Here is a 20,242-nt window from a genome sequence, read left to right on the forward strand (position 1 = left end):
AAAACCCCCCTCTTAAGCTCTAATGTGAACTGGGGAGGCTGTGATGGTACTTGGTCATAGTAGGAATGCTACAACAATAACATTTATTGCATTAGTCCTTATACCATAGCACAGAGCAAGCTAACATTTAAACCAGATGGGATATGGCCTCAACTCCTGAGTGCAATTCTGATACCACCTTTCACATCTTTTACACCCATCTTTTACCCCTCTTCAGTTTCCAAATTGTACCTTAAGGCTCAGTTTTGCTGCTTGGACAAAACAATGAAGGAAATGCACTGTTTCCATCTATTCACTTACGTGCCTTTCCAGTATGTAAGAAGATCTTATTGACACTAGGGAGCAGGTATTACAGTGGTTATGAATTATCTGTATTCACAGCTCTGAACAGTGTGGGATAACACTTCCTCATTTGCTTTGAACACTGCTATGGCATCATTGACAGAATAGCCCATGTTCAATCACTGACCTTTCCAGTTAGGTCTGGGAATATCCCCTGTTTGAAACCTTAGAGAGTTGATGCCTATCTGTGAGTGTAGGCAACACTGAGCTAGACTAATAGTTTACATCAGAATACTAGGATATTTTATGAGCACACCAAGTTCATAATACAAACCAAGACATTATGAAGTTTGGTGACAGACTGATGAAAGTGCATTCATGTTTGCTTCTACTCTCTGCCTGCCTACATCTGCCACCCTCACATAAAAGTGCTAATCCTGCAATATACAAAAGGATAAACCCCACCCAACTCAAAGATCAATACCAAATAGCAAGAGAGAGAATCAAATTCAGATGGAACTCGCTACTCCAGTGTTGAATTTACTCTTTTAAAAAAGGCACTTTTTAAAAAGAAAGAAAATAGATTTAGTTACATTATAACAATAAACCCCCCAGTAAGAATGATCAAGCACAAGCAAATGTAGCAGCAGCAGCAAAGGAGCAAAACAGTAGAAATTCATTGAATGTCCCCCTTTATCCACCATAGTGCATAATACTATGGGCCTATCTTAACTCAGAAGCTTCTCCAAGGTTTTCGTCATCCCTACCTTGAGATTTCAAATATAAATCCTGCAACCTTTTACATGCACAGCGTGTACTCTCTATCACTAAGCTACAGAACCCCCCCCCCATGTAAAAAGTGGCCCATTATCAAATTAAAAAGTGGTTTCTCATTCTGAGGAACCTGTGTTCTATTCTGCATCCTTTAGCAACTTGCATGCCTTCTGTATATCTTGGGATTTGATTGAATTGCACAGAGTTCTGGCTTTTGAGGTAGTGCAGCACTATTTGGGACCAGCCCTGTTGACTATAAGTGTCTTTTATTTGATTCAACGTTCCTTAACTGAAAAATAAATATTTCTAAAGTTTGCAATGCAATCCTAGTTCTGGGCTATGTCACCTACACAAAAGAATTTTCTTCACATTGTTTGAGAGCTATTGAATTATTTGCTCACTCTTTTGGACATGCTGCCAGAGCTGCCAATACTTTCCCACTATTCTTTGTGAATGTGAATTGCTGTAGTATATTTTCCTTTCCTTTCTTCCTCCTATTCTGAAAAGGACAGTTGGTGGTCAAATATAGACATGGCTTTAGCAGCCTGCTGGTAACATTAGTCTGAGGTCTTTCTCAGAAATGTGTGATGCCTCCAGATCAAAATTAAGGGGATGAACTCCTGATTTTGTGAAAGTTAATAGACTTTTCTGTGACTTTCCCAACAGACGAAGACAGCTTTACACATTTGAAGGGCAATTAGAAAAAAAAGCTCAAAATTTCAATACTTTCAGCTCACCTCTTCAAGCCTAGCATTAGAAATGCAAATCCCAGCTGTCTTAAGTGTTCAAAGGGCTTGAGCAGGAGGGGGGGGAGGGTGTTTTTGTATTATCAAATAAATAAAAAAGGGTTTATATTCTAGAGCAATATTAAATCTTTGTGAGATGAATGCAAATCTGTACAAAGGCAGCTGAGATCTTAAACCACGGCTACATTCAGGGTTAAGTCCTTGGCAGGAACTGGGATTTGTGTTTGGGGAAAATGAGATAGAAAAATGGCCCTGAATCCTTCATTTAAAGATCTCTGAGTGTTCCTTCAGATGAAATTTTGGGATATTATGCAGCATTGACATATCCATACAGAACTTTCACATGTAAAATTTCACATTTACACATACAGTTGATATTGGATTCCATTCCTTATCTGACACTCAATAACACAGGCCAGGGCAATAATTGCATGCAGAAGGTCCTACATTCAATCCCTGGTGTCTACAGGCAAGACTGGAATGGATGAGACTCCTGTCTGAAATCCTGGAGAGTCCATGCCAGCCAGTGAACTAGACGGACTAATGGTCTGGTCTGGTATAAGTCTGCTTCCTTTGTTCCTAATGCCTGTGTGCATCAAAACATGCAATTTCTCTATGTATGCCAAACCCTGGAATGAAATAATACTTTCTTCTGAATATATTACATCTTCTGTTTAGGTATATTTCCTGTCTTCTTGTGATTTTTTTACTCAACAATTCTTATATTTGCAATTTGCAATCAGACACCTTTGTCCCGTTTTTACAAGCTGAGGATTAGAAAAAAGTTCAAGGAATGTAAAGCTAATTGCCCAAACTTCAACATTCCTTTTATCTTTTAGTCTACCTTGCCTTCCCCCTTTCACGCAGATAAAAATGCTGGCCTGGATTGACTCAATGTATCACTTACGTTCTTTTTTTTTATGGTTAGCTTGTCACTGTAGATTTGTGCTGTATCACTCACTGACACAATGTAAAATAAAGTTAGGAATGAAGTAATAAGATTTGGGAACTGTCAGCCCCACTCAGACTTTCAACATTTTCATTGGCAGATGAATCAGAACATTGTTCATTTTATCCCCTTAGAACAGAACAGACAAAAAAGTTAGGAAAATGTATGACATTTCAAGCATATAGTCTCAACTAGGGAGAGTTCTGTAAAACCAGAAGTGCAGAAAATATCATGGGGAAAACATGTAGTTCCTCCCTCTACCTCAGGGCAAGTCTGTCTTAGAGAAATGCAGAATCCACACTGAAGTCTTAGAGAAATGCAGAATTCACTTCCTGCCACCTGTGTTCAGTCTGGGTGTCACATGGGGTCACATGATATGCTAATCTTTATTTTAATTTTGCCCTGTGGCAGCTAGAGGGCAGTAGCAATTCAAATTAACTGTACACAAATGTTCTTCAAACTATAGACATCCAGCCAGGCTAACAAAAATGTCTCTTCTGATGTCAGCTTTAATTAACAAGATTCTTGGCTAAAGCACCTCCCCACAAGCTCCAATTAATAGCCCATTCTGAAAGCAAGTCGTGTTCTTGCCCAGCTTCCAGTCTAGGATTTATAAACCTTGCTTAGAGTATAAGTGGTTCTCAGAGTGGTGCCATTAGCTCATTGGAGACAGAAAAAGAGCCAACCATTTCCCAAGATGTCTGTCCAGATATTAAAGCGTAGCTTCCAACCAGCCTGTATACGCAGAAGGTAAAGTAACAGGAATTGCAATGTTGTTGTGACTTACATTCAATATGCCTTCCAGAATTTGTGAGTTTTTCTCAATATATTTGTTAATTCAGAGAGAGAGAATAAGAGCTTTATAAAAAGATGCTATACATCCGAGATAGGGGATCTCAAGATCCATTGAGTATTAATTTGAGTTTCCAGTAACTGCAGCTGAATAATTCTACATCTACATTCCAATCTAGCTAATTCATGTTCTTGGAGCAAACCTGTCCAAAGAAACTGTACTTCAACGAAACAAAATACAGTGGAGCTCTTTTGCCCACCATTTAGCTCACACAGAAAAGAAATAATGCAAGAGAGAGAGAGAGAAGGAAGAAAAACTGTTGGCATGTAAGTAGGTTAGCCATTAGATTCATTTGACAGATGCACATTTTTGCTGAGGCCACATTTTGGTATTGTCAGCATCATTCATACTATTGAAGGTCCTAATATAGATGTTCCTAGTGCTGGTTTGCCAGACTATTAAAAACATGGTACAAGCTGCAGATGAATTCCATTTAAAAAAATGCAGCTAGGAATTTATATTTTGCATATCCAGTATCTCTGTGTCTGAATTTGATAAGAGAAAGAAGTAAAGCACGTTGTAGCTCCACTGGCTTTAAATGTTTTTGTGAGCATTCATGTGAATAACATACAAGTCATGCCTCTCAAGCACATTGCCCCAGCATGTATCTCGCACCTATTTCCCCCTCCTTTCCCTTTCCCATAACTGTCCCTTATGTCAACTACATTGTGTCACTCCTTGAGGCCTGAATAACATGAGAAACTGCCTTACATCAGTCAATCTAGGTCCATATTGCCCATAATGGCTGAGAGTGGTTTTCCAGGGTTTCAGATGTTCCTAGTGCCACTTAGAGATGCCAGGGATTGAACTGGAGACATTAGATGTTTTACTGCTGCTGTTTACTGCAACTCCATCACTTTGGTTACAAATAAAAAGGCATTTGGGTGTGTACTGTGCACACATGTGAGATGTAGATGTCTCAAAGCGCAGGGTATAGATAGCAATGGTAAGACTGTGCACAAGTCCCCCAGAGCCAATCTGGGACCCAACCCAGCACTTTGGATAGGCTCCAATCTGACCCAGGATGCTTCACATTCAACCTGACCTGGATCTGAGCCCTGGAGCAAATTGGGAGCTGCCCCAGCTGGGAAATGTGAAGTATAAATCAATATATAATCATTATAATGATAACCAGATATTTAAACATTAGTCTGTGTCCCCTTCTCCTTATTCTCTCCCTTCCCCAACACATGTTTAATGATGACTGATATGAGCCTGACTCGGGCCAATTTGGTTCAGAATCTAGGCTTTGGACAGATGGTTATACAGCCCTAAGCAGTAGCCACTGGGAAAGCGAATCTCCTCCCTTTATGTACCCTACTGTATAACACTTACCCTCACCCGGCTGATCCACCCGCAGAGCTGTTCCAGATAATGGGAACAGATTGTGTATATTTGACAGGGTCCCCTTTCAGACCTTCCTCCAAATGTGGGTTGCGTGAGGAAGAGACTGGCATAGATCCATATGAGAATAGGTGGCCCTCCTGCTTCTTTCCACATTATGTCAATAAAATGGAGAGAAATGCCTGAAAGGGTTAAGGCAGGGGTTTTCAACCAGTGTGCCATAGTCAGGTGTGCCACAGGCAACACTGGCCTCTGTCCCTCTTTCCTTCCCTCCCTCCTCATGTCTCTGCCTCCCAAAGGCTTGCACAGCTGTTTTGTTTTGTTTTGTTTTTTGAAGCAGCCTTGGCGACAAGCTCCACAGGTGAATGGTGCCTCTGGGGCTGGCCAGGAGCTGAGGCAGCCTCAGAATAAGCAAGCAAATGGGTGAGGGAACCCACCCAGCCAGTCCACCAGCCCTTGCTGTTGGGAACAGGTGGACAAGTGTGAGGCCGGGCAGGCAGGCAGGTGCAGTGCTGGCTTTTCTTGTGCTTGCTGTGTGCAATGCCCGCCTGGGAGCTGAGTGCCCGGTGCCAAAGGGAGCCTTTCTGCCATGTAGGCCCAGCAGCGCCTGCTGCCGCCACTGCTGCCTCCCTTTGGCCAGTCTCCAACAGACTGCCAAGGCTGGGGGCATCCTCTTTCTAGGCCCCTGTGGGGCAGCTCGAGGAGGCATCTCTCTTTGAGGTGGGGGGAATCTCAGAGACCAGCAGTGGTGGCAACTGCTGCTCAGAGGATTCCCAAGGAGAAGAGAGAGGAAAGGAGGCTGAGGGAACACTCCACAAGGGAGGGTGTTCGAAAAGGGGTGAGGGGCTGCTGGCTCTGCAGGCAAGGGGTGACATAACTGGACTTCTGCGGCTCAGAGCACATTTCCCCACAGGAGAGCCGCAGAAAGAATGTAGCTGGTCAAGGGAGCCATTGACTGAAAAAGGTTGTAAACCTTTGGGTTAAGGTGTCTCTATATTTTGAAGGCCATGGGACCAGAAATGATCAAAGAGTCCATGGTTGCTTGTTTATTTGCTGGCTTGCTTCTTTAGAGTGAAACTGCCAGATGGGCCTTGATGGATGAAGACAGTTGGGAGTGGTTTGCTTATTAACTGGCACTTTATACATTACACCTGTGTTCCATAGTCTGCATTGGTTGCCAATTGATTTTGGAGTGAGCATAAAGGACTTCATTTTGACCTGACATCACTCATGCAGCTTAGTTCCTGGCAAGTTTGCAGAACACCTCTCATCTTGTTATCCAATGCTAGCTACCTTGTCCAAAAAGGTTTACATGCATTCCTGTCCTTCCAGTTTAAATTAGAGACTCAAGCAGGATATTTTTATTGATGGAATCTTATTCACGAAAAAGCGTTTTGTCCTTCAGAAAAAGCACACCCTCTAACAAATGATTTTGCCACATCCAGCAGAGCAGTAAAAATATATTTTAAGCATGAAAATGCATCTCCAAATCTAATTACATTGCTGAGAATAATGAGGTAATATTAAAACATGGAAGTCCTTGTGTTAATATTGCTTAAGTTATTTATTTGCCAATAAAGAGTAACAATAATCCATTGTTCCATGTCTTGAACTGGAGAGCTCTGGAATGTAAGAAAAACATAAAAGCAAGTGAAATTCCTGAATTCCGTTTATCCATATTTTGGCAAACAATTTTTTGCTCCCACACTCACAAATATGATTCATGAGGCAAAACATGGAGTGGGGAAATATAATAACTTGGAGGAACTGCAACCCAATTAGACGAATTCATGAACTGTGAGCAGTTGATGATTCGGGGTACATTCAGATGTGGGGATTATTGTGTTAGTTTTCCATGTTATAATGCTCTCCCAGTTTCTAACATTCCTTTGAAGCTACATTCTTTGTTGCATTATGGAACAGTGGCTTTTTGATCGATATACTGTTGTGTCACACTAAATTTCATTCACACCAGTGGGCATGGTGTGACATAACAGTGGATGTCATTAGTCATGTTGCCACCCTTCATACAGACGTGCTTCTGTTCTCCCATGATTCATCTTGGAAAACGCTGGGAAAGAAGCATCATTCCAGAAACCTGAGGATGTGATGCAGCCAAAGGCTGTGGCTTCCAAGGTAAGGATGGGGAGGAAATGATTCCCTCTTTGCTAGGTGTCACAGAGCAAGCCAACAGTAAATCACACTGTTCAAAGTTGGAGTTAACTCTTTATTAGCAAAACACAATCTTCACAAACTTGGCTGAGTATCAGGCCTAATGAGCACAGCAGCTCATCCCTGGTAAAGGTAAAGGTACCCCTGCCTGTCAGGGCCAGTCGTGTCCGACTCTAGGGTTGCGTGCTCATCTCGCTCTAGAGGCCGGGAGCCGTCGCCATCCAAAGACACTTCTGGGTCACGTGGCCAGCGTGACGAAGCTGCAGCTGGCGAGCCAGCACCAACGCAGCACACGGAAACGCCGTTTACCTTCCCGCTATAAAGCGGTACCTATTTATCTACTTGCACTTAAGAGTGCTTTCGAACTGCTAGGTGGGCAGGAGCTGGGACCGAACGACGGGAGCTCACCCCGCCACGGGGATTCGAACTGCCGACCATATGATCAGCAAGTCCTAGGCACTGAGGTTTTACCCACAGCGCCACCCGCGTCCCTGGTACTCGTAGGTATTACCCCAAGAATCAAGTGCTGAGATTAAAAGTCCTTGTCTCCCCACAGCTACCTAAGTCCACTCCTCCCCAGGGCTTTCCCCTAGCAATTGGAGACTGCACATGCATGCAGCCTGTCTCTGTTCTGCCCATTTCAGCCCTCTCCTGGTTCTGGAAGACAGGGGGAAGGGGAGCTTATCACAGCAGGAGGGGAAGACTCCCATGACTCTTCACCAGCCTGACTCATCTCTGTCTCTTAGCCTCACAATCCTCTCACTCATCTGCTTCTGCTTCTGCTTCTGCTTCTGCTTCTGCCTCTGATTCTTGACTTCTCTCTACCACAGACTCTACCCAGCTCATCAGCCCCTGTTAACTCTTCAGCTTCTAAAAACTCCTCTTCGCTGTCTTTTCCCTCTGCTCCCTCAGACCACTCATTGTTGTCCTGCCACAACTCCCTGGGCTCTGAGACATCTTCCTTGGTGGTTCCCCAGCTGATTCCATTCCTCTGCATCCAGCCAGTCCATGACACTAGGTGAGCCTTGGGTTTGAACCCAACACATGTACCCAGACCCTACTGTCTAGCACTCACCCAAATTTTGCATGATAGTCCTTAAAGAGCAGCCCCAGATTATCCCCAGGCCAGATGCATGATTGAGGAGATATATAGATATATTTCTTCTCACTTTCCTTACCTGCCCAGACTCACAAGCCCAATGGGCAACCAAACCACAACATTTCCAGATGCTACAATAATTTAAGGAGCAGATGAAAAATGAGGCAACATAAAATAAATCAGTCACAGCTCCCCCTCCCCCCACAACCCCATTCCTTAGGGTGCAACTCTGACGTCATCTTTGCAGAAGGGGAGGTGGTGAGGGTAACTGCACCTCCACTATATAAGAGGGAATAATGCCTACAGTTTATTTCCATTGTTAGCATAAATTGTTATCTGAACTCTAGCTTTCTGAACTTGCTTTTAAACCTCTGGGCTGCTGGGCACATGAATCAATATTGTGCTGTAAAAATTATTATCATCAACCAAAAGTATTTATAAATGTAAATGTGTAAGAAAAGTAATAGATGTCAGAAAAATTATAAAGTGTTTGGAAATAAAAGAGAGTGATCACAGTCCAGTGCTGTATCGTTAAACCTCTACATTTCTTTTCTTCCCATTTTATGGTTGATCATTTTCTTGTATTCATTTCTGGCATATTTATCTTCACATTTTCTCTTCTTCTTATGCACCAAACACCAGTCATGAATTCAGACATATGATTTCACATTGCAGTAATTAGATTGCAATCTACATTTTTCTTCCCTATTTCTCATCTGTATTTCTTTAAAACAGCATGACATAATCTCCATCTATTAAAAAACCCTCAAGCCCTCCCTTTGCACAGTACCCTAATCTAGAAATTATTGTGTAAAGATAATTGGGAAAATTATTAAAAGGTCAGACATTTATTGGTCCAATCTGTTCACTTGCTAAATACAAGTACAGCAGCCTGAGAAACTCACTTTCCGTTTACTACATACAAATTATCTTCTTATTGTATAACACTTAGACATATTTCCTCACATTCTGATTTCTAGCATTTGGTTAAATGGCCATATTATATAATGAAGCATAGATAAGACACTGGTATAGGAAACAACCAAGATAGGCTTTATATCCTAATTTGCTCATTTATGTGTTGTTATATGCCTACCTCTCTGCCTCTGAGTTACTTCTATTACACAGAAGATGGATATTTGTATGAAACAAAATGGAGGACTTTGGGATATGTTTTCAAGATTTCACAGAACATTTTTTTGGGTAGTCGTGTGTGTGTGTGTGTGTGATAAACAGAACTGTTTTTTAAACTTATAACTTAGAAATGTGTAGAGTAGGCCTGCAATTTACTCTGGGGTTACATTCCAGGGGTCCACACACAAAGGCAAAATTATGCAACCAGCCCTGCCATCCAAGGTCTTGTGAGATCTTGGATGGCTCCACAAGATACCACTGGAGCCTACCAGTGACCTTGTGCAATTGTCCCAGAGCCCTGTAAGCAAGGCACAGGGGTTTAAAAGCTCTTTCTGCAAAGGAATATCCTTCGCACACCCCATGATATCTCATGAGAACCTCAAGAGCCTGGTAAGCAAAGGTCTACTGTCTCCTATCTATCTATCATCTATCTATCTATCTATCTATCTATCTATCTATCTATCTATCATCTATCTATTTGTGATCTGCCTAAAGCTGTGAATGCATAAGAAAAATAAGTGTGAGTTGCAGACCTACTGTACTGTTGCACACCACCCCAGTCTCATAGTGGTGTGAAATTCCAAGGGTTCCAGACACTTACCCAGGTTAGGAATGAGGCACAGTGGAGACTGTGGTGGCTTTATGATATATGCTTTATATACACAACCTTGAATTCAAACAGAAATCAAGCATGACTCAGGCTCTTTCTCTAGCCTGCTGCTTTTCCTGCAGCTCACATCATTGCCCAAGTCTCTAAAATCTGGCTTTATCTGTTGAGGGAGGGGACCCCACAATTTGTCATCTTGCACCTAGCCCCTTAATCACCCATCACCTCACTAGGAAGCTAGCTTGGCTTGATTAGCTTTAAATGCTTGCTGGATCTAGGGAACAAAGGGGTCTGGTGTAGAGTTTAACACCTCAAACTCATAACTGTATGTGTAAGCTGTGTGCTTAATGCGGATAGCACCCAAGATCATAATTAATTGTACAGTGCCCACTCTGAATTCCACCCCTGCAGCTCTTTGTCAAAATAGTTTCTTAAACCCTGGAAGTCTTTTGCTGCTGCTTCTCCTCCCTGCCCAAGTCTGCACTCAAGAGCTGTAAAGTCTTGATGCTTCTTAAAGTAAATTTCTGATTAAGCTGTAAGGGTTGCATAGACACATGTTTTGCTTAAAACAGGATGGCAAATCCTAAATCAGAGTCTAGAGGAGAACACTCACAACATCTAAATCTGTCCTTTGGTTTTCCCAAATGGAAACCAGGGCATTTTGAGGAGACTGATGTCACTGTGGTGTGTGTGTGTTCACTAGGGCTGAGAAGGGATTTCCACACACTTCACATGTTAAAAAAATTCCCTGTGATGCCTACAGCAGATGGCTGCCATATTCCAGAGCAGCTCAAGCGACCAGTTGCTTTAGAGAGGCTTTTTACCTTTGATGAAGTTAAAAAGAATAATAATAAAAAATTAAACCCCTTAGGCTACTTCACATTGATATAAATGTATTTACATCTAAAAATCTGTCCAAGCTGGGACCCTGATCTTTGAAGGGGAGTTCAACTCCATCCAATACATGTTTAATGTATCCCTTTGTCACCTGATGAATCACCCCTACCAGCAACATTTCCACCATTTCTAGATAGATTTTTCTACATGATTCTTGTACTTTACCAGTTCTGAATGGCGGCAATTGTGTAAAGTTTATTGTCCATCAAGTGACCATTTTCACTTCTTGGCCCCTATAAATTTCTAAAGAAGACATTCCCTCTTTGTTCCTTAGCTTCACAGAATATTGTTTTTGCCCATAAATTTTAAGGAACCCTCTGAGTCACACTGAGAGAATCTACGCAGGACTCGTTCAACTTTAATAAGTTTCACAGAAGCCTACTCATTGGCTGTGATTTCTTTTCTCCAACTTTGTCCCAATATGCTCTCTGTAGTTGTGTGTGTTTGTGTTTCATCTAGAGATGTAAATATGAATATGTGTATTCTGATTTGGGGGAAATGCGTTTTAACATTTTTTGTTGTGAAAGCTTTCCTTTACTTAGCTTAAAAGAAGTGCACCTATTTGCCTCTTAGGGTACACTGTAGGATATGTGTTATTCTAAATGCTGCCCATGGGTGGCCAGTTTTTAAACATGCATATACAGGTAATGGTCCTACGGTGTTGAACAATGCTGCAAAGCATTTGCAACCACAGACACTGCTAAAAAAAGACTCATCAGCCTCATCAAAAGCTGTAGAATATACAACAATAATAATTGTGTGAACAGAGAAATCAAAGATCCCCTGCTTTAAATCAGCACATAAAATGGGGGTGGGGGGACTCAAGAGCTAGCCAAATCGGTTGAAGTATTTATCACCAGAAGAGCAGAGGGAGCCTGCAGGATTACTGATGATCACCTCAGGCTTGGCAGAGCAGCGGGAAATTTCTCCCAGTTTTCTACCCAGCAGGAAAACTAAATTTCATACGTTGGCAACCACTGCGTTCAACTCAAAGCTAATTGTTCCATGACAAAATAGCTGCAAGTATGAGACAGGAGGCAACAAAAACCATTCAGCACTAGTGAAATATTATCAGAATGTCACATGCTGGCAAGAATAATAATTTCTGTCACTTTCCCTGAATTTTAAGAAATAGCCTCACAATTTGAAAACACTCACAGAAGTTACAGCAATAATAATAATAATCTATCCTGTAATGGTTCTAGGAGTTGCTCGTGTGTAAGCCGGTGCAAACACCAGGCTGGGTTGCCTGAGTGAACCTTTTCTGTCCGGACAGCCACTCACCCGTGGCTGTCTCAATCGCTGGCAGAATCCGTCAGTGGGCGTTTCTTAAACTTCGTCCAGCAAAGAAGTTCTTTGACGCCTAGTCTCCTCCTACTCTCTCTGCGCGAAAGCCTTCTGCGCAAGGAGGGCGTAGGCAGTGGAGGACCCCTGCTCTCCCCGCTGGTCCCCGGCAAGGAGTCATGGGACCGCCTCGCCGCTTCCCCCATCTGCCCCCCTTCTCCACTGGTGCTACGCTGATTCTCTTCCCCAGAAGATGGGCTGCCTCTCCCAATCCCGGGACGCTCTCTGGAATCCCTCTGGGTTTTGCTCTCTCCCTCCGGCACTGATGGCAGTTCCCTGACATATCCCCTTCCCTGAAATTGACTGTTTAGTCATATTCAGATTTATACTTTGGCTAAGTGCTTTGGCATCTTCTGCCATAATAAAAGTGGCACTTGGTGTCTCTGCACTAAGGTTTTATGAAATGTACAAATTTGGTTGTGATTTGGTGAAAAAGCTCCCAAGCAAGGAAGATATTGGCTGTTTCCAGATTATTGCCATAGAGCAGGGGTCAGCAAGGTTTACCTCGCCTGGGCCATTTCACTCCAGCAGGGATCCCTCCGTGGGCTGGATCGCTTGCGCCATGAGCAAACGCAGCCGCAATTTCCAGCGTCTGCGCAGACGCGATTTCCAGCACCACGGAAGTGAGTCTCCACGCTGTGCCACACCAGTTCAGCACAGCGGGCAGGGACTCATTGAGCGGGCAGCTCGGTTCGGGGGCGGCTTGTGGACCGATTAAACAACCCCCGTGGGCTGCTTGTGGGCCACTTGTGGCCCATGGGCCTTAGGTTGCCTACCCCTGCCTTAGAGCATAGTCATGTTCCAGGTCCCCAAAGCCTTGGATAGCAACTCATTTCCACTCAATATATATTGTGTGCATGCATTCAAATGTGCTGTCCCTGTACCATAGAAATGCAGAAGAAGCTCAAAATGGCTGGTCAAAGACTCAGTGTCAAAGACCACCTTTCGTAAGGCAGTGCTTTGGATGTGTCCCCTTTCAGTTTGTTGAACAGAAATCTATTAGCCACAGTACATTCTGGGCAACTTTCTGGGACCTGCATGCCAGTGGTGTAATGTTATTTACCTGTGTACAGTAGCATAGTTTCTATACACACTTCTCTATCCTCCATGCAGGAAAGCAAGAGGCGTTGTTGCAAGGATACATTCCAGCTAGGCAAAAACATTACAGGAGGGTGCAAAGAAGGGCTGGTGAAGGATGTGGAGGAGTGTGGCATATGAGACCTAAGGACATTATGCATTACTACTCTCTGCAGGCCTCATCAGGGATAGCAGATGTTCTACCGTTAACTCAACCGTAAAGTGAGTTTCTGTGTAAACATCAGGAGACAATGCAGTTAGTAGTCTGTCCCTTTCCCCCAAATGCTCGAATACACTGTATAAATGACAGTCACAAGAGGGGATTTCCAACCTTTGAGAGTACTCCAAGTTAAAGTATCCCCACCCCATAATGAATGATGAATGGTGTGAGGACAATGAGGTCTATTTATTATGTTGACTGTTTTCTTAAAAGAAAAACTGAACTAAATTTGCTCCTGTTTTTCATTCATTACAGATTAAATAGCCATTTCTGATAGCTGGCTTTCATGTGAGTCAGCAATTAGAGGTTCCTTTCTGCCCCCAGTTTATCTGCCGTGCTGCTGACAAAAGTATGAAAATGATCAAAAATAGGTAAGAGGTTGCCTTTTACTGTTATAAGTGCGTGTATGCATTTGACTTACTAAGAAACCCTTACCATGCACACTAATGAGAGTTTGCATACATCTGTGTCCATAGAAATTGGTGCCATGGCATACCCTTTACAATGTTACATCTTTTAATTATTTTCTGTTGAAATAAATTCAATATGGCTTGGTCTCTCACCTCTAATTGGGCCATGGTTCTGATATATTCTCCACAGAAAACATTCTAAAACATTGCACTGCAATCAGCTACTAACATCCAAATGCTCTGTTTCGGTGACCTTTGATGCTGGGATAGGAATTTATGGCATAATTAGTCAGATAGGTATTTACTTATTTGACAGTAATGTCAAGATTTGAGCTCTGTGGTTATTGTGTGCTTTAAAAGGTTTAAAAATATATTTCTCCAGATAACTGTGCTACAGTTCCATGGATTTCATTATAATGGAATTGGTAACCCCTCCCTCCCATTTCAATTAAATATGGGATTCAGTTTAAAAGTTCACTTTTCTGGCAATTACTTGGTTGACGGTTGAGATTGCTAATCATGTTTACCTTCCAATTGGTTTCAGTCACTTAAAGGTAATAAAAGGTTGCCTAGGATCTATAGCCTTTTAGTGGAAATTCACACCTGAATCTGAGTATGAAGAATCTGAGTCATAAAAAGCATGCTTGCTATTTTCAAATGTAGGAGCTTGGCACTATGCATTATGCAGTACATATCTAGGCATGTATATCAAAAGAAAATTCCACTCAGCTCAGTGCTTTTCCCAAATTAGTGTGGCTCGGATTCTAGCCTTAGGCTGTAATCTTTACCACATCTGGGTGTAAACCCCATTAAACATGGTAGGACTTACTTCTGAGTAAACATGCACAGGATCATAATGCATAGATCATTTGCCTATGGCAATAAAAGCCAGACGCAAGCAGCTAGCTCCACGTTGCCAGCTGTAGCTGCTCAAATTTAATATGCATGTCCAATAGTGGCAATTGTGGAATATGGTTTAGGAAACAAAGTACAACTACAGTAAGTATTGGGATCTGATATCTTTGCTGCAATATTCTCATAAAACCACAAACTTGGGTTTAATTCAAGACAGCTGGCATGCATGGAGAGGCATGCTGCCTCAGTGTCTCTTCCTGCTTGAAATTCTGTGTTCCCCATTCACTTTGAATGACCATCACAATTTGTACATTTGGCCAAATTGGATTAAATTTATGGGCACAGGAGTCCTTCCAGAGTTGGTTACAACAAAGGTTCAGAGTCTTTATGTGGGAGAAAAAAGGATTCACTTTCCTCCATAACTCCCAAGGAAGGTGGGGAGCAGGGGTTTCACTCTAGCTCTTTCTTACCTTAAAATAATTAAGAGGTGGCCAAGTGGTGTATTCTTGCAGAAACATTTTTAGAACTTTGCATCTTCATCCTGGCCTTTTCTTTCTGGCCCCTTTGTCTTCCAATAGGCTTTTCATGTCTAAAACGTTGCCTACAGAGTTCTAAAGAGCTCCTTTTGCTTTGCTTTGTTTAAGCATAGCAACATAGAATTTTTTAAACATGTAAATGAAGCTTTTAACTTTTAAAAATATCCTCTGCTACTCTGATTTAAAAACTTTTCAGACAATATTTCAGATGGCCTTATTTCTTGCAAAGCCCATGGACTTAAAGAAACAGAGAACTATAGAGCTATACATCACAGAAAAGGACAAAAATGGCCGGGGTCCTGAACCCTCATGGGAAGACAGCTGAAACACACTGATTCCCTCATTATTTGGCCAAAACACAATACCCCCTACCAGTAGAAGCCATGGACACTATGTTCCACAATCTAAGAGCCACCACAGTTTGTATGAAGTTTGAATTGTAGTCTGAGATGTAGAAAATATATGATAGAATTCTACAGAATAATCTGCCTCTGAATCAAACTAGTGTAGTTTCCAGTAGAACTTTGAGTCTCCTGTAAGTCTTTGCAAATTATTTGGTTTCATGGGCTCTTGAAACCTGGGTCAGTGGAAATGGCATTTCTTGCCACTAATGCTTTCAGATATAAGTTTGGTTGAGGTTTTTTTATATATAGGTTTTATGGTGCCTATTATTTCCTAATAAAGAAATTCCCATGAGGTATTTGGCTGGCATTCTGCTCATGATTTCCCAGCTTTGCTACAATGCTTGAGTGCGCAGGCAGCAAGCAGAGAACTGCTGTTATATTATGTGGGATATTTCTTGTTGCTGGATTGAGCAAGCACAAGCAAATGCAAAACACTTCTAGCTGTGTTTAGGCATATCATGCATTGGCTAAGGGTGCCCATGACAAGCTAATTTATCTGGGGAAAGAGCAAGACACAGTGAAGAATATGTTTCATCTTCTAAGCTGACAAGATGGATGCTTAAAGCATTATGAAAGCAAAGAAATGGGTCACCCTGGAACAAATCTACCTTCACCTTTCTTTTCTAGGCATAGTTATCCTAGACTCCATTTCTGTAGCATCTGCAATATGTGTTTTCATGCAGCGTTTCCAATACAGAGTTGTTGTAGATGTTATTGGCTTCTTACATTGACACACTTCTGTCTTACATAGAGGGGTGGAGGGAGAGAACAATAGTTTTGTATGTTTGAATGAAGCGGGTATTGATGGTGTTTTCTCTCTCCTGAAAAGTACGTTCATGGCTATGCCACAATCCTTTTGTCAGATGAATCCCCCCCCCCCACTCTTTCTGTCCACAAGCAGAGATAAGTAAACAGGGCTGCAATCAGAAACAACTCACCTAGTGGTGGAGCACTGCAGCAAAAGCCTCCTGGTGGCAGCATTTCTGCTACATCTTAGGACACAGAGGGACAAGGTTGTGGTTGCAGCTGTGCAGATGTATCTGCAGAGCCCTTCCACACCCACCTATGTGCTACCAGCTTTGACCTCACCCCCATCTTGAGCCTCTCCCTTGCAGTTGGTGACAGTGGTGCTGTTACCATGAAGCTACTGCTGTGACTCTACCCCATCAGAGAAGCTGCTCCTAGCTGCAAGCCTATACCCACTCATCTGGGGCTAAGCTCCACTGAACTCAGTGGGATCTACTTTTGAAAAGACAAGTATAGGATTGCACTGTAAATCATAATAAGATAGGACCATTGGTCCATCTAGTTCAATATTGTTCACATTGATGAGGATTGAGGGACACTTTCTACATCCCTTCATTGGGAGAACTGCCCATTTTATTTTTATTCTCTGCTTCCTGTTCCTGAACCAGTTGCTGATCCTAACAAATCAGTGCTTGGTTAAGGAAGAAGAAGCAAAGAGTAGAAATAAATGGACAGTTCACCCAATTAAGGGATATAGAAAGTGGAGTCCCCAAGGATCAGTATGGAGGTCTGTACTTTTCAACTTGTTCATCAATAATCAAGAGTTGAGGTCAGCAGTGATTTAATTGCTGGTGATATCAAATTGTTGTGGGTGGTTAAATCAAAAAAATTTAAATGATTGTTGGGAGCTCCAGCAACTAGATGATTCACTCACTCTTGAATATTCACATGACTGAACTTGCTTGATCCATGCAGAGATTCAAGAGGTAATAGAGTCGGGGCCCAAAGGCATTGCTATTTTTTGAGCATATGAAAAGCTAGAAGCTGGTCTTGAGACTTTCTATAGGCAAATAAACCATTGGGGCTCATTTTCTCATGGCTGCTAGCCTTGCTTTTAAGGAGCTGGGACCATGACAGTTTTTATTGGATAAGTTACAATTCAAAAACACAGCAGGAATAGATGTTGTAATTCACCCATGATTTGTAAGCACCTGATGTATTATATTAATCAGTCACATCTATGTAAATGTGTGTACACAAAGATTTAGTGCCACCTCTTACAATGTAGTATAGAATTTAATTTTTAATTTTTTTTTGCTTGTTTAATATAAATGGAAATAAGAAAGTCTTGACATTAACAGTAGCTTAGCAAATCTATTTTCAGAGAAAGCTTTGATTTGCAATACTGTGTAAATCACTCATTGTTCTTTGAAAGCTATTTCTTCAGCATGAGAGGGTAATATTAAATGGTGATGGAAACTAGAATATAATCATCTCGGCCATTGAGTTATCTCAGATTTTCCAGATGATGCTAATTTCCTAGCAAAGAGGCTACAGGAATGCAAACAAGGCTAGAAGCTACGCAGAGCAATATCCGCCGTTTTACCCTTTAGAAGAGAGCTTAGAGAAAAGTGCAAATAAAAGGAAAATCAACTTTAGCATATTAGCAAAATGCCTGTCATTATGATGGGTGAAAGGGCCAGAAGATCACAGGGAGCTCACGGACTGGTATCAGCTTTGACACTAATCCTATTTGAGCATTCAACAACAAACTGCAAGCAAGGAGAGTGGAGAATGCAGTTGCACTCACTTGCCCTTGTCCTGTACCTCTGTCCAATACTGCCTATGGGATGAGGACCTGTCTGGAGCAGGACAGCGTCCTGAAATATACATAATGTGTCCTCATCAGCTGTAAATCTGGACAATACATAGGGACAGCCTCCATGCACTCAGCAGGCTATCCCTGTTAACTCATGGACAGCTTTATGGAGAGGCCAGCATAGGTTCCAGTAGTGGGGGTAAGTCTTGCAAGTGTGGCCCCTTCCCCTTCCTCATGTGAGTATCATTGTGGAACAGGGCAATTGTCACCACTGTGGAAAAATTGACGAGGGAATGCCTTGTCAGAGGCAGTAGACCAGGCTTCCTAAAACTCAGCCCTCCAGATGTTTTTGGCCTACAACTCCCATGATCCCTAGCTGGCAGGACCAGTGGTCAGGGATGATGGGAATGGTAGTCTCAAAACATCTGGAAAGCCAAGTTTGAGGAAGCCTGAAGTGGACCTCTGAATACTAGTTGCTATGAAACACTAGTGGGGAGAGTGCTGTTGCTATCACATTCTGCTTGAGGGCTCAATAGGCATCTGGTGGGCCACCGAGAGAACACGATGCTGAACTAGATGGGTCTTTGGCCTGATCCAGCAGAGTGGTAGCATTGATGTGGGCACTGATGGAAGATGGCACTCTTTAGAGATTGACTGTTTCCATTCCAAGTTGTTTTCAAACATGCCTATCCCTTCTGGTTTATGCATCAATCTGTTGTTGTTATTTTTTAAAAAAGAATCCACATAAATATTGCATTTAGGTAATATTAAATAGATATATTTTAAGGTATTTCCCCTCAAAACATAAATTACTAATTTATTTAGTCAGTGGATGGGCCAGATTAGTCTCTTCTTTGCCACAATGTTCTTCTTAGGAGCAACCATCCTGTAGCTCTTGGTCCCCTGGATAATGGCAGAGGCTAAAGTGTTTGGTCCTTCAGCTCCACAGTCACAGGACAACTGTCAGTTGAAACCAAGTGATCTCCCTGACAGGGTAGAAGGCTCACTGCAACCACTCCTTTTCTGACTGATGGGCAATGACAGGCTGATCTCCCCCTTGCCATTATTTTATCCTTGGAAGGTAGGGGAAGCAGCATGCTTGCAATAAATTTCTCCTACTATAATGCATTTTTATATCTTTATCTCCACTAATATATTCATTTTAACACACATTTTTACTTAATATCTGCATTTTGGGAAACATTGATTGGAGAACTACACTGCAAAGCCAGATTCGTGCAAATGTTCATGGATGTCTGTTTCAGTTTTTGTATTGTTTTGGAAAGTGTGAATTTTATACATTTGGTTTTGAATGTGAAATGAACTGAATTTCTCACCATCCCTAGAAGGCGTTCCAAGAAGTGCAGAGAACCTTGCATTGGCTGAGTAGCATGGAGGTTACTCGAATGTTTAAATGCCAAGGAAAGAAAGGGGGAGAACTCTCAACCACCCCAAATGAAGTAAATATCTTTTTCCCATCCAGAAATGATTTTTGGAAGATTTTATTTTGTCCCCTCCTTCCCAAAAAATGGTTGATAAATTATCATCATCATTATTATTTTAAAAAAAGGTTTTTTGTGGGGTTTTTTGCATTGCTCTAATTATTACGGTATATGCAATAAATATGTTGGAAGCCAACTTTCCAATCCATCTATTTTCTGCAAATGGTACAATTTGTTCCCTGCATGACAGACATGATGTTGCACACAGCTCTTCCTACACAGAAATTATCTTGATGTAGGGTGGGGGGGGGGGAATGACATGAATGATCCTCTCTCATAATGTATGCCCTGGAGATCAGTGGAATATGATTCTACTGTGCCTCTAACTCAATGTCCACAAGATATATTGCATCTATTCATTTCATTGTATTGCTTAAGAACCACATTTTGAAGAATTCAAGGGCCACACTATGGTTCCTGAGCTGTGAGCTGGTCATTACTTTTGCTATATCGTTTGTTCTCTGCATAATA

Source organism: Podarcis pityusensis (assembly GCF_964106645.2).
Source record: "Podarcis pityusensis genome assembly, chromosome: 9".
Taxonomy (NCBI): Eukaryota; Metazoa; Chordata; class Lepidosauria; order Squamata; family Lacertidae; genus Podarcis; species Podarcis pityusensis.